This window comes from Miscanthus floridulus, chromosome 6 (genome assembly GCF_019320115.1).
Source record: "Miscanthus floridulus cultivar M001 chromosome 6, ASM1932011v1, whole genome shotgun sequence".
NCBI classification, from domain to species: Eukaryota; Viridiplantae; Streptophyta; class Magnoliopsida; order Poales; family Poaceae; genus Miscanthus; species Miscanthus floridulus.
Genome location: NC_089585.1, coordinates 144721962 through 144732505, shown reverse-complemented (window position 1 = coordinate 144732505; position 10544 = coordinate 144721962). Strand labels below are relative to the sequence as shown.

The window sequence follows — 10544 nt, the reverse complement described above, 5'->3', positions numbered from 1 at the left end:
AGTTCATCTAGTGAAGCTCTTTAGTATAGCAATTGCGAGAGCTCTTAGTGAGTAGTGACCTAGTGGATTGTGTGCCTAGTGATCATAACAACTAGAATTATTGGATAGGTGGCTTGCAACCCTTGTAGAGCTAGAGCAAGTTTGCATTTTGCTATTTGTTATACTAATCAAATTGCTCTAGTTGATTTGTAGATTTTAAATAGGCTATTCACCCCCCCTCTAGCCATATTAGGACCTTTCAGGAGGCGCTGGCCAAGTCCCTAGAAGAGCGACGTGCTCTCGAGGGGGAACTTGACTAGATGCACAATGTCACCTAGCTTGTCATCTCAGAGGTCTTCGGGTCATCGCCAAGTACCAGCACACCCACCATCCGGCTAGCGAAGGTTCTGGATGAGGTTTAGGCCCTCATCTCAGACAGAATGTTCTATGGGATGTCGGAGGTGTTGACTTCAGTGGCGACGCACCACCCGAACCTAGACTTTGCCGCCATCTATAGCGGGTACGCCGATGGCTAGAGTCCGAAGGCCATCCATGCACTCAAGAAAAGCTTGCTACCACACACACAGTTAGTGGCCGAGCAAGTCTCCACGCTGTGGGTGATGGATGCTCATCGTGCGAACACAGCCAAAGGTGCGCGCTAGGAGGATGTCACCCAGTCTGTGGATGGAGCGGAGCCTGGATCGAAAGCGAATGTCACCCCACCTCCGACCGAGCCTAGTGTCGCCGTGTCGGAGAGCGAGCAGCCCTTGCCTTCACCGATCACGCCGGCAGCCGATGCCGCTGGGTAGCCACAATAGCTTGTAAAGTAGAAGTACTTAGCATATGCAAAGGATGAGTTCGTGGGGAAGCCCACGTGTAAACATTCCTTATTTTTACCCTAGCATAGCTTTGTTTTTTATTCTTTCTTTTTTGCACCTGCCCATTTGTCCCATAGGCTACAACCTTAAGAGCCTAGGTGTGGCACGCGAGGCTCAGCTGCTCGTAATCATAGCTAGTGGCGGGGTGCGATCGATCGAAATGTTAAAGCAAAGTTACATAAGGTAATTAAAGCAACAGACTACCCTTTCATTTGGGTAAAAACTTTATAGTAAAATAGAGAGGTGGATAGTAAAATAGAGAGGTGGTATTGCACCCTCACGAAGCCCCCGAGCGACCCAGGGCAAAAGTGTTCAGGCCAGGGTGCTTTGCAGCGAACGTTGAATGAAAAAACGGTAAGACCGAATTTTTAAGGGAAGAAATGATGTAACTGTTCGATGTTCCAAGTGTTGGTGAGAACATCACCGTTGTCGAAGTATAATCAACGCACATTTTCCATTTCTCGATCTTCTTTTTAACAAGAATAGGATTGGCAAGCCAGTCAGAGTGGAATACCTCTTTGATGAATCTGTCTACCAGGAGTTTGGCGACCTCCTCGCCTATGGCCCTACGCCTCTCATCGTCAAAGCGATGCATGCATTGCTTGGTGGGCTTCGAGCTCGGGATGAGGCACAGTGCATGCTTGGTGACATCCCGTGGTATGCCAGGCATGTCAGATGGTTTCCATGCGAAGACATCATGATTGGCACACAGAAAGTCGACGAGCTCGCATTCCTATTTGGCCAAGAGCTGTGTCCCAATCCGCACCATCTTGGTTGGATCAGTGGGGTCGATCCCCACTGCCTTAGTTTTCTCGAGTGGGCAAAAGGCTGTCGAGGAGGTTGGTTTGTTGCAGTCTGGGACTATTGTGGTCGATGACTCCCCGATCCATGGGAGCTTAGATGAGTTGATGACGGCAGTGGCGAGGTTGAAATGCTCATGGTCACACGTGAAGGCATGCAAGAAGGTGCTACCCACAGTGATGATGTCGTTCGGTCCTGGCATCTTCAACTTCAGGTAGATGTAGTTGGGGACCGCCATGAACTTAGCGTAGCATGGTCACCCTAAGATGGCGTGGTAAGACCCTAGGAAGTCCACCACCTCGAAGGTAAGCACCTCCGAGCGAAAGTTGGTTCGGTCACCAAATGTGATGGGAAGGTCGATCGGCCCGAGCGGGTATGCTTGCACTCCTAGGATCACACCATGGGAGGGAGAGCTCGCCGGTCGGAGCTCCGACCGGGGGATACACATGGCATCGAGGATGTCGTCGTAGAGGATGTTGAGGCCGCTGCCTCCATCCATCAGCACCTTGGTGAGGCACTTATTACGGACAATGGGGTCGACGAGGAGCGGGTAGCGTCCTGGTCTAGCGACGTGGGATGGATGGCCCCTCTGATCAAAAGTGATCAGATATTCTGACCAGCGAAGGAAGGAGGGGACAACCATTTTAGCGGCACACACCTCTCGATAGCGCACTTTGTGCTAGCGCTTGGAGTAGATGACATCAGATCCCCCAAAGATCATGATGCATTCCTCGGGGTTAGGGAAGTTGTCCCCATCCTTGCCCACCGCGCCTCCTTTCTTGGCTGCTGCCTCCTTGCATTTTCCTTCTTTCGGCCCGCCGGCTTGTCGTAGGAAACACTTGAGGAGCTTGCAGTCCTTATAGAGGTGCTTGATGGGGTAAGCATGGTTGGTGCATGGGCTATCTATGAGCTTGTTGAAATGGTTAGGTAGGTCCTACTAGGGCTGCTTGCCCGTACGATCAGTTGCGGTGACCAGTGCGGAGTTGGTCGTTCATCGCCGATCCTTCTTGTTTTTCTTGCCCCTCTTCATGGAGGTGCCCTTGTCTTAGTCCTCATGCTTGGCCTTGCCCATGTCCTGGCCTCCGTTGAAGACTACTCCGACCACCTCCTCATCGGAGGCGTGGTTCGTGGCGACGTCGAGCAGGTCATGGGTGGTATGGGTCTTTAGGTAGCCAAGCTTGTAGATTAGGGACTCGCATGATGTCTTAGAGAGGAATGCGCTGATAATGTCCGCATCGATGACATTAGGAAGGGAGTTGCACCACTTCGAGAACCTACGGATGTAATCTCATAGGGACTCGTTGGGCTCCTGCTGGCAGCTTTTGAGGTCCTTGGAGTTCCTAGGGCGGACATACGTCCCTTGGAAGTTCCCGACAAAGACCCTCTTGAGGTCCGCCTAGTCGTGGATGCTATCGTGTGGGAGAAATTCGAGCCACGCTCGAACATGTTCCCCAACGCAAATGGAGAGGTACTAAATGATGAAGTGGTCATCATCCACTCCTTTAGCTCGGTAGGCGAGCCAAAAGTCTTCGAGCCATATACCAGGGTTTGTCTCCCTGGTATACATGGCAATGTTGGTAGGCAGTCGGAAGCACTATGGGAACGACGCTCTCTCGATGCATCGACCAAAGTCCTATGGTCTTGGGCCATCCGGGCTAGGACTCCGATTGTTGGGTCGGTGACCGCGCCTAGGGTGCGTTTCACCGGTCCCTTCGATGGTCCGACTAGAGCCCATGTCGCCTGCTCTCACCACCGCCCGATGGATGTCATCATCATGCCAGGCCCGACGCTGGTTGCTGATGATGCTGTGAGCGTCTCAGTTCAGCCCGAGGCATTCATGCATAGGTGGCCGGTGTGGAGCAGGCACCATGTCAGGTCGTGGCACAGTTGCGCCCTCCCGTTCCATGCCCGACGGCCACAGTGGTGAGCGGATGGTGCGGTTGGACTAGCATGCGCCCATTCCCTGGTAGGGAAAGAGGCTATGAGTCGGTGGCACGACACAAAGCTTTCCGCCTATTGAACGGCGGCGGTCTCCACTAGCGCCTAGAGTTTTTGGTGGACCGCCTGCTCCTGTGGGTCGACGGGCTCAGGAAGGCCATGCAGAAGCATCATCGCCCCCTGTCGATGATGTTGCACTGAACCTGGCGGGCGCGACCCCAGGCGCTGCTCGCCAGGTTACACGCACGGGGCGCATCGTGGTGCGCTGAGCACGTCGGCGCAGGTGGCGGCTAGTTTTGCTGCCTTTGTCGTAGCTCCTCGCCGTGCTCCTAGGCACATGCGAGGGCATCCGCGTGAGAGTCTAGACAGGTGTAGGTCTAAAGAGACTCCACCACCACCGGTGGCTGTCTCGGAGCATCCACCATAGTGTACTCACGGGATAGAGGGTGGCTAGGTGCCACGACGTCACCGATGCTAGAGCCATCGCTCTCAACATCGTCATCCATTAGGTCGTGAAAAGAGGCAGGAGCGTAGTCCACCATCCCCACAAATTCGGATGTGAGAGGCGGCACCAACATTTTTCGGAGCCCCCATGCGTATGCGTCCGCGAGGGACGCGAGGCCATAGGGGAACCGGTCGCACGACGGTCGCGGCAGGGACAATGGGGTCCCTCCAGAGAATTGGCGAAAATAGTAAATAGCGAGTAAAAACAGTATGTACATTACTCATAGTGGGGTTTGAGCCTAGCGTAGGCTCGGAGTGAAGCGCAGGCGCCTTGTCGTTGAGGTCGCCGGGCGGTCCAGAGCCAACGGATGGCACCCCTCCAATGGGCGCCAGAGCAAGTGCCTCCTCGCGAAGGTGAAAAACGCCGAGCCGGTCGGCGACGAAGTCTAGGCTCCTGAAGAGGAAGACCTGGGACGGCTCGAAGATGGGAGGATCCCACATCCCAACATGTGGGAGTGCGGGAAACTCCAGCGAGCTAAAGCGAGTCGTATTACTTGAGCCCACCGTGCTGAAGATGGCGGAATGGTGGGCCATCCGATGACCAAAGTCGTGAACGTACGGCGTCTTCCCCACGAACGGTGCCAACTGTCGGTGTAGAAAGTGACCAACACATAAATATTTGTAGTTTTACCGTACGTTGTGATCAGATGTGGCCTAGCACTCAATGGCATAGGGTTTATACTAGTTCAGGCAACGTGCCCTACGTCCAGTTTGAGTCAGTCGGTAACTTTATTCCTGAGCCCAGGTGCTCGAAGTTTGCTGTGGGGTTACAAACGAGAAGGAGAAAGATGGAGGGTGCAAGAGGTCCGGTCAGACTCCAGACCGAAGGGCCGAGAGTGATGGGAGCTCCTACGTGAGCTAAGTATTCAAGCTTGTGCTCTGTGTAGCTTTAGAGTGTCTAAAGCTAACAGAGGGTGAATCGATCATTGGTTGTTCGAATGGTTCGAGAGTCGTCGGAGTTGAGTCCTTGATGGATCATCCATATTGGCAGAGAGCGCATCCCCTTTTATAGATGAAGGGGACGACCTTACAAGCGAGAGAGAGAGAGTAAGTCTACTAAGTCTTGTTGCCCATGTCGTCGGGTATAAGATGATTGTAGGCGTCCATAACACTGTTTATGCCAGGCGCATGTGGAAGGTTTTACCGTATTCACCATGTATGGCAAATGACGACGCCCACAACACTGTTGATGCCCAGAGGCATGTGGGGGGTTTTACCGTGTTCGTCTGGTATGGGAATTGATGGCGTCCATAACACTGTAGGGCAAAACATCGATGCCCACAACACTGCTTGGGTTCTGACATGCCTGGAAGGTTACAGGGCATCCTTCTGACATGTCCTATCGGTACTGTCCTACAGGTGCATAGGGTACGGTCCTTGGTTTTGCGGTTGACTTAAACGCCCCGCCTTACTTGCTCCATCCGTTTCCTAGGTCCTCACCGAGCGGACGTCCCTGGTCGGTTGGTCTCAGTCGGCTCCGACTACGCTAGTCAGAGACGAGCTGTAAGCAGAGATTCGGTGCATCCCCGGTTAGAGACATTGGTCGGAGTCGGAAGCAACGTTGGCCAGGCTTTCTGGTCGGAGAGGCAGACCGGAGTCGGAAGCGAGCGCTGTTCCTCCTCGGTCAGGCCTTCTGGTCAGAGAGGCGGGCAGGAGTCGGAAGCTAGGCCTTCCGGTCGGAGAGGCGGGCGGAGTCGGAAGCGGGCGCTGTTCCTCCTGGCCAGGCCTTCCGGTCAAAGATTGGATCGCCCTTCTGACCTATCGTTAGGTATTTGAGCCGGTCCAGAAGTTACGCGTCGTTCGCAACATCGTCTGCTGGGCCGAGATTTTACTGAAAGCAGGTCCATGGGGGACCACGGGTTTATGAACCCGACACATAACATCAGACCAATTGGGCCTTGCCTTCTCTGGGCGCAAGTATATTGATATTGTATTATAGGTGGTCTCATGTACTGGTACCTAATTTTAATACAACTTACACAACATGTACAATAGTTGTTTTTTATGTTATCTCATAAAAACTCATAATTTCTTAATTTATGCATACAATAAAAGTAAAATTATGAGTTGCATTACAACAACAGCTCATACAGTAATAGAATAGTTATCTCGTTGTCCTATATTTTAGCTCACGAGATGGTTGTTTAGTGAAACAATACGTGGCACTGCATGACACGGCCTCGAGACCGCTACCGTGTGACGTGTAGGCCATGTAGCTGCCCTAAAGCCCAATCCGACAAGTGCCATACGCCACAAGTAGTAGTGTGTTCGATAATAATTTATATCGAATCAAAAGTAAATTATAATAGGAAAAAAAAAGTAACGAAGCAGAAATTGCTGTTCTTCAGTTCGTCTTGTGGGGAAGCACGAAGCAGAGGCCTGCAGTAGAAAGTGGAACAATGGCCAATCGTGCTTGACAAGGGCGGGGCGGCTGCAATCCGACCTCGCCTGCTATCCTCACAGCCTGGAAAAGGGATTATCGTCCCTTCTTGTTTGCTGGTTAGGAAAACTAGGTTGGCAATGGCGCAATCGCGCAAGACTAAGGGCATCATCCCTGTTTATTATAGAAAGCAGGACGCTAGGGTTTCCAGATTTACAGGAGGAGCATTATTACTAGAGTTACTAATACTACTATCCAAAACACACCCAAATGTTCGATCCACAGAACATGCTAAAACAGGGAGTACAGGACAAGACCAATGAATGCCATCGCACCATGGAAGGAGGTGGTGCATGCGCTGTTTTGTGAAGTCACAGGATTTGCTGGCTGGTTGCATGGCACTTGCTGCTCTTGCTTATCTTTGCAGAAACTAGTGTTGTGGTTGTGTAAGCATATAGGATTACCTGTCAATCTGAACAACAACAAAAGCTGAGATGGTTAAGGTTGCATACAACTTGGCTGCTCAACAGCTCAAATGTTTAGTCAACACAGAGAGAGAGAGGGGGGGGGGGGGGGGGGGGGGGGGGGGGGGGGGGGGGGGGGGGGGAGGGAAAGTGAGATATGTGTACATGAGGCTGATGTTGTATCCTTGATCTACACTAGCATCGGTGATTTGATTGTTTGTCAAATTAACCACGCGCAGTAGCGGGCTGATGTTGCTTTTCATATCAAGTGTCCCGTTGAATGCATTGTTAACTAGTGAGCTGCATTACAGGTTGCAATGAAAGAGGCATCAATTTATCCATTCAGATGAAACTTCTGTAGTTATCATATCAAAAAACTGTTGCATGAGACATGAAGAATTACACTTGCTGCAGTTGCGGAAAACTGAACAGAGCACTAGGGATTGTCCCGGTCAGACCATTATTATCCATGAATCTGTATATCCATTAATAGCACAAACATTGCTTATATTGTTTTTTAGGTTACTAAATCCATTTCGTATTCAAATAATCCTTGGAAACTTACAAGGTATTCAGGGATGTCAACGTTGAGAACCATCCTGGTGCTGGTGAGCTTGTGAAGCCATTGTTGCTTAGGTCTCTGCTCAGACAAAGAAATAGAAATCCTTAACACCAGAAAAGAATCATCAACCTGAACCTTGATATATTTGTCTTACACATAAGTTAGCTGAGTTGCATTACTGAGATCTGGCACCATGCTGCTCAGTAGGTTGCTTGATAAGTTCCTGCACAAACAAATACTTGTGGTTTAGTTTGAAGCGCAACAATATGTTCGTTGGTGTTTCCACTTTCTTGTAATTAGTTACTTACAGTCCTGTCAGGTTACGTAGGTTGCCAATACTTTTAGGAACTGGGCCACTGAACTGATTCTCATCTAGTAGGCTGGCAAGCAAAAAGAATTGCAAAACTGAAGGGTGTGCAAGACTGATGGGAAATCGTTTTGACTGGTACTTACATGTTTTCAAGTGTTTGGACAAGCCCGAGAGATTCTGGGATTGGCCCAGTAAATTTGTTGTTCTGAAAATAACTGATAAAGTGATAATGATTACAGAAAAAGTGAGTTGATGCACATGGGTAGAGGAAATTAGCTACCACAAACGAAGAACACAGCTTACACATGTATAAGGGTCATGTTGGCATTGAAAAGGTCTTCGCTTATTGGGCCTATCAACTGGTTTCCACCAAAGTGACTATTGATTGGATGGGTGAAGCAAGCAAATGGTAATTAGAACATTTAAGCATCAATTTTTCATTATTCTTTTCATTCTAGAGGTGGTACAACATTTGAGAACTTACAAATGCTTTGTGCCAACAAGTTGATCCAACCCTGGAGTCGAACTAGTTGAAACCGGGATTTGTCCTGACAGCTGATTTGCTGTCAAGTCCAATAAGAAAAGATTTGATAGATGACCGAGTGTTGGTGGAATTCCACCAGTGAAATTATTTGAGTTTAAATCCCTGCATGAGAACAATTAGTTGGTATTGAATTTGCATTATGTACAGAATAAAAAATGTCCGTTGAGGATTTCCATCCAAGCTGGAGGGAATTCTTACAGGAAGGTGAGCTGGCTTAGGTTTCCTATCTCTTTTGGAATATTACCAGTGAAGCTACATCCTTGCAGATTCCTGAGAAAAAAACAAGATACATCAGCTTTTTCTTCTCGTATTTTTGTTTGTTTGTTTTTTTTTTTGTCATTTCTTACAGAGTTGTGAGCTGCTTCAGATTTCCTATGTTTGGAGTGAGTGGCCCTCCAAGATTTGGGTTGTTAGACAGATCCCTGCATGTATTTTGTATCATTAGGTTAACATATATTTTTTCCCTGCTTGTGTTCACTATTTTTTAGCATCTCTGTTATTTTGTTACAAGATACTGAAGTTTCGTTGTTCGCTACATTTGTTTTTTCAACGAAGGAGTAAAGTTCTCACAGATATGTCAAGGCAGTGAGTTGGTCTATGGCGTTGCTTAATGTACCATGCAGATTCCTGCTTGGTAATTTCCTGCAAACATGAAATTTCAGAGTGTTGTGCAGTTTTTTTACTACAATAAGGTTATAGTTATTCAAGTACTCACACTTCGGTCACCCTCCCATTAGAACAAAAATTTCCATCCCAGGAGGTACAGGGATCGGTTGGTCCTGTCCAGTTTTGCAGCACATTCTCCCAATTCTTCTTCAATGCCTGAAGCACCGCAACTGTAGAATTCATTAAGCTAACATTAGCTGAGCACTTTTGTATCAACAACTGCATCTATCTTGGATCATAGTATCAAAACTTTAGCAAAGAAACAAAGGGTTAGTTTGTTGCACTCTCAACTTTAGCAGCAAGAAGGAAGCAGTACTAATATGGCTCAACATTTTTTTTTCAGGTGAACGATAACTCCGAATAAATTACCCAGAAAGGGTGGCAGCTTTCTTTCTGTAACCCATTGAAATGTAGAAGGCTTACCATCTTGGGAGTTTGTCTGGCTGGAGCTTGGCCTGAGGCCTACCAAGAGCAGGGACAGAAGTAGGAGACACTGTGTTGACATCTGACACTGTCCTGCACTTCTAAGCCTGGTCTCGAAGGATCAGAAGGTGAGATGATTTGCGAGAAGGTTCTTGTATTCCTCTTTGGTAGTAACTTATGCATTGCTCTTTTTGAGCTTCAATCAGTCACCAATTGTTTTTTTCCCTTTTCTGAAGAAAATTGATTCAGTCATTGTCATAACTTGAACTAATTTAGTTGGGCCAGGTTGGATTTTTTTTTTGTGCTACTAGGCTCGCTTGCTTTACTTGCTACTTGGCAGGTTTGGTTTCAACTTGTTCAGCTAAGGGCCATAGGAGCTGTGGGCTGGAGTATTCAGGGCACAGTAAAAGCACCTGGCTTCCAGCCGAGCTGATGCGGATATGGCATCATGACCAGGATTAATGTGTATGTTAACTATTCTTTGAGTTCAGTTGACCAGTAAATGCACTTGTTAATCATGGTTAAAAACCTTTTCATTTGTCAGAAATATGATAATATCCAATTCATTCTTGAATTAAGGCATCTTATTTGGCAGGTTTCTCAAGGAGGTGGCAACAAGTTTTGAAACCATGACAGCACGGATTTGCAGAGGGTTCTGTGTGACCTCAGAATTCGTCAGGATATTACAAGGTTCGTTGTGACCTCTAACAAAAACAATGAAACGGAATCAACAGCCTTAATTACGCTTATTCGGACGCAGATGCAGACTGTAATGCTACTTGTCCACCTATGGAAAATTATAATTGGTCAGAAAGACAGCTTTGGACGCGTCTGGCCAACTTCTGTCTCTTGTTGCCATTGCCGAAAGCTTCACAAGGCATATGAATTTTGGCGCGACGACGCCCTGGTGTACCAGAAAAATGCAGCGGACGGCCTTTTTGCATAGAGCCAAAGATTGCCGCCGGCAGGTCGGCAGGCCGGATGCTTCCTCTGGCCTATCAAAGACTTGTCAGAGATGAAACGAACGGTTCGTTCTTTTTCTCCCGTTGTTTCAATGCATGATTGCACTTTGGATCGACGACGCTGGATCGGCAG

At 48.5% G+C, this 10544-nt stretch overlaps 1 long non-coding RNA gene across 1 annotated transcript; it reads left to right on the top strand.

The window, feature by feature from the left end:
* Window positions 1–9372: 9372 nt before the first annotated feature.
* LOC136460067 (uncharacterized) lies at window positions 9373–10139 on the top strand. The gene is made up of 3 exons (XR_010760322.1): window positions 9373–9577; window positions 9790–9914; window positions 10045–10139. It is a non-coding gene; the product is annotated as an uncharacterized lncRNA (long non-coding RNA).
* Window positions 10140–10544: the final 405 nt, after the last annotated feature.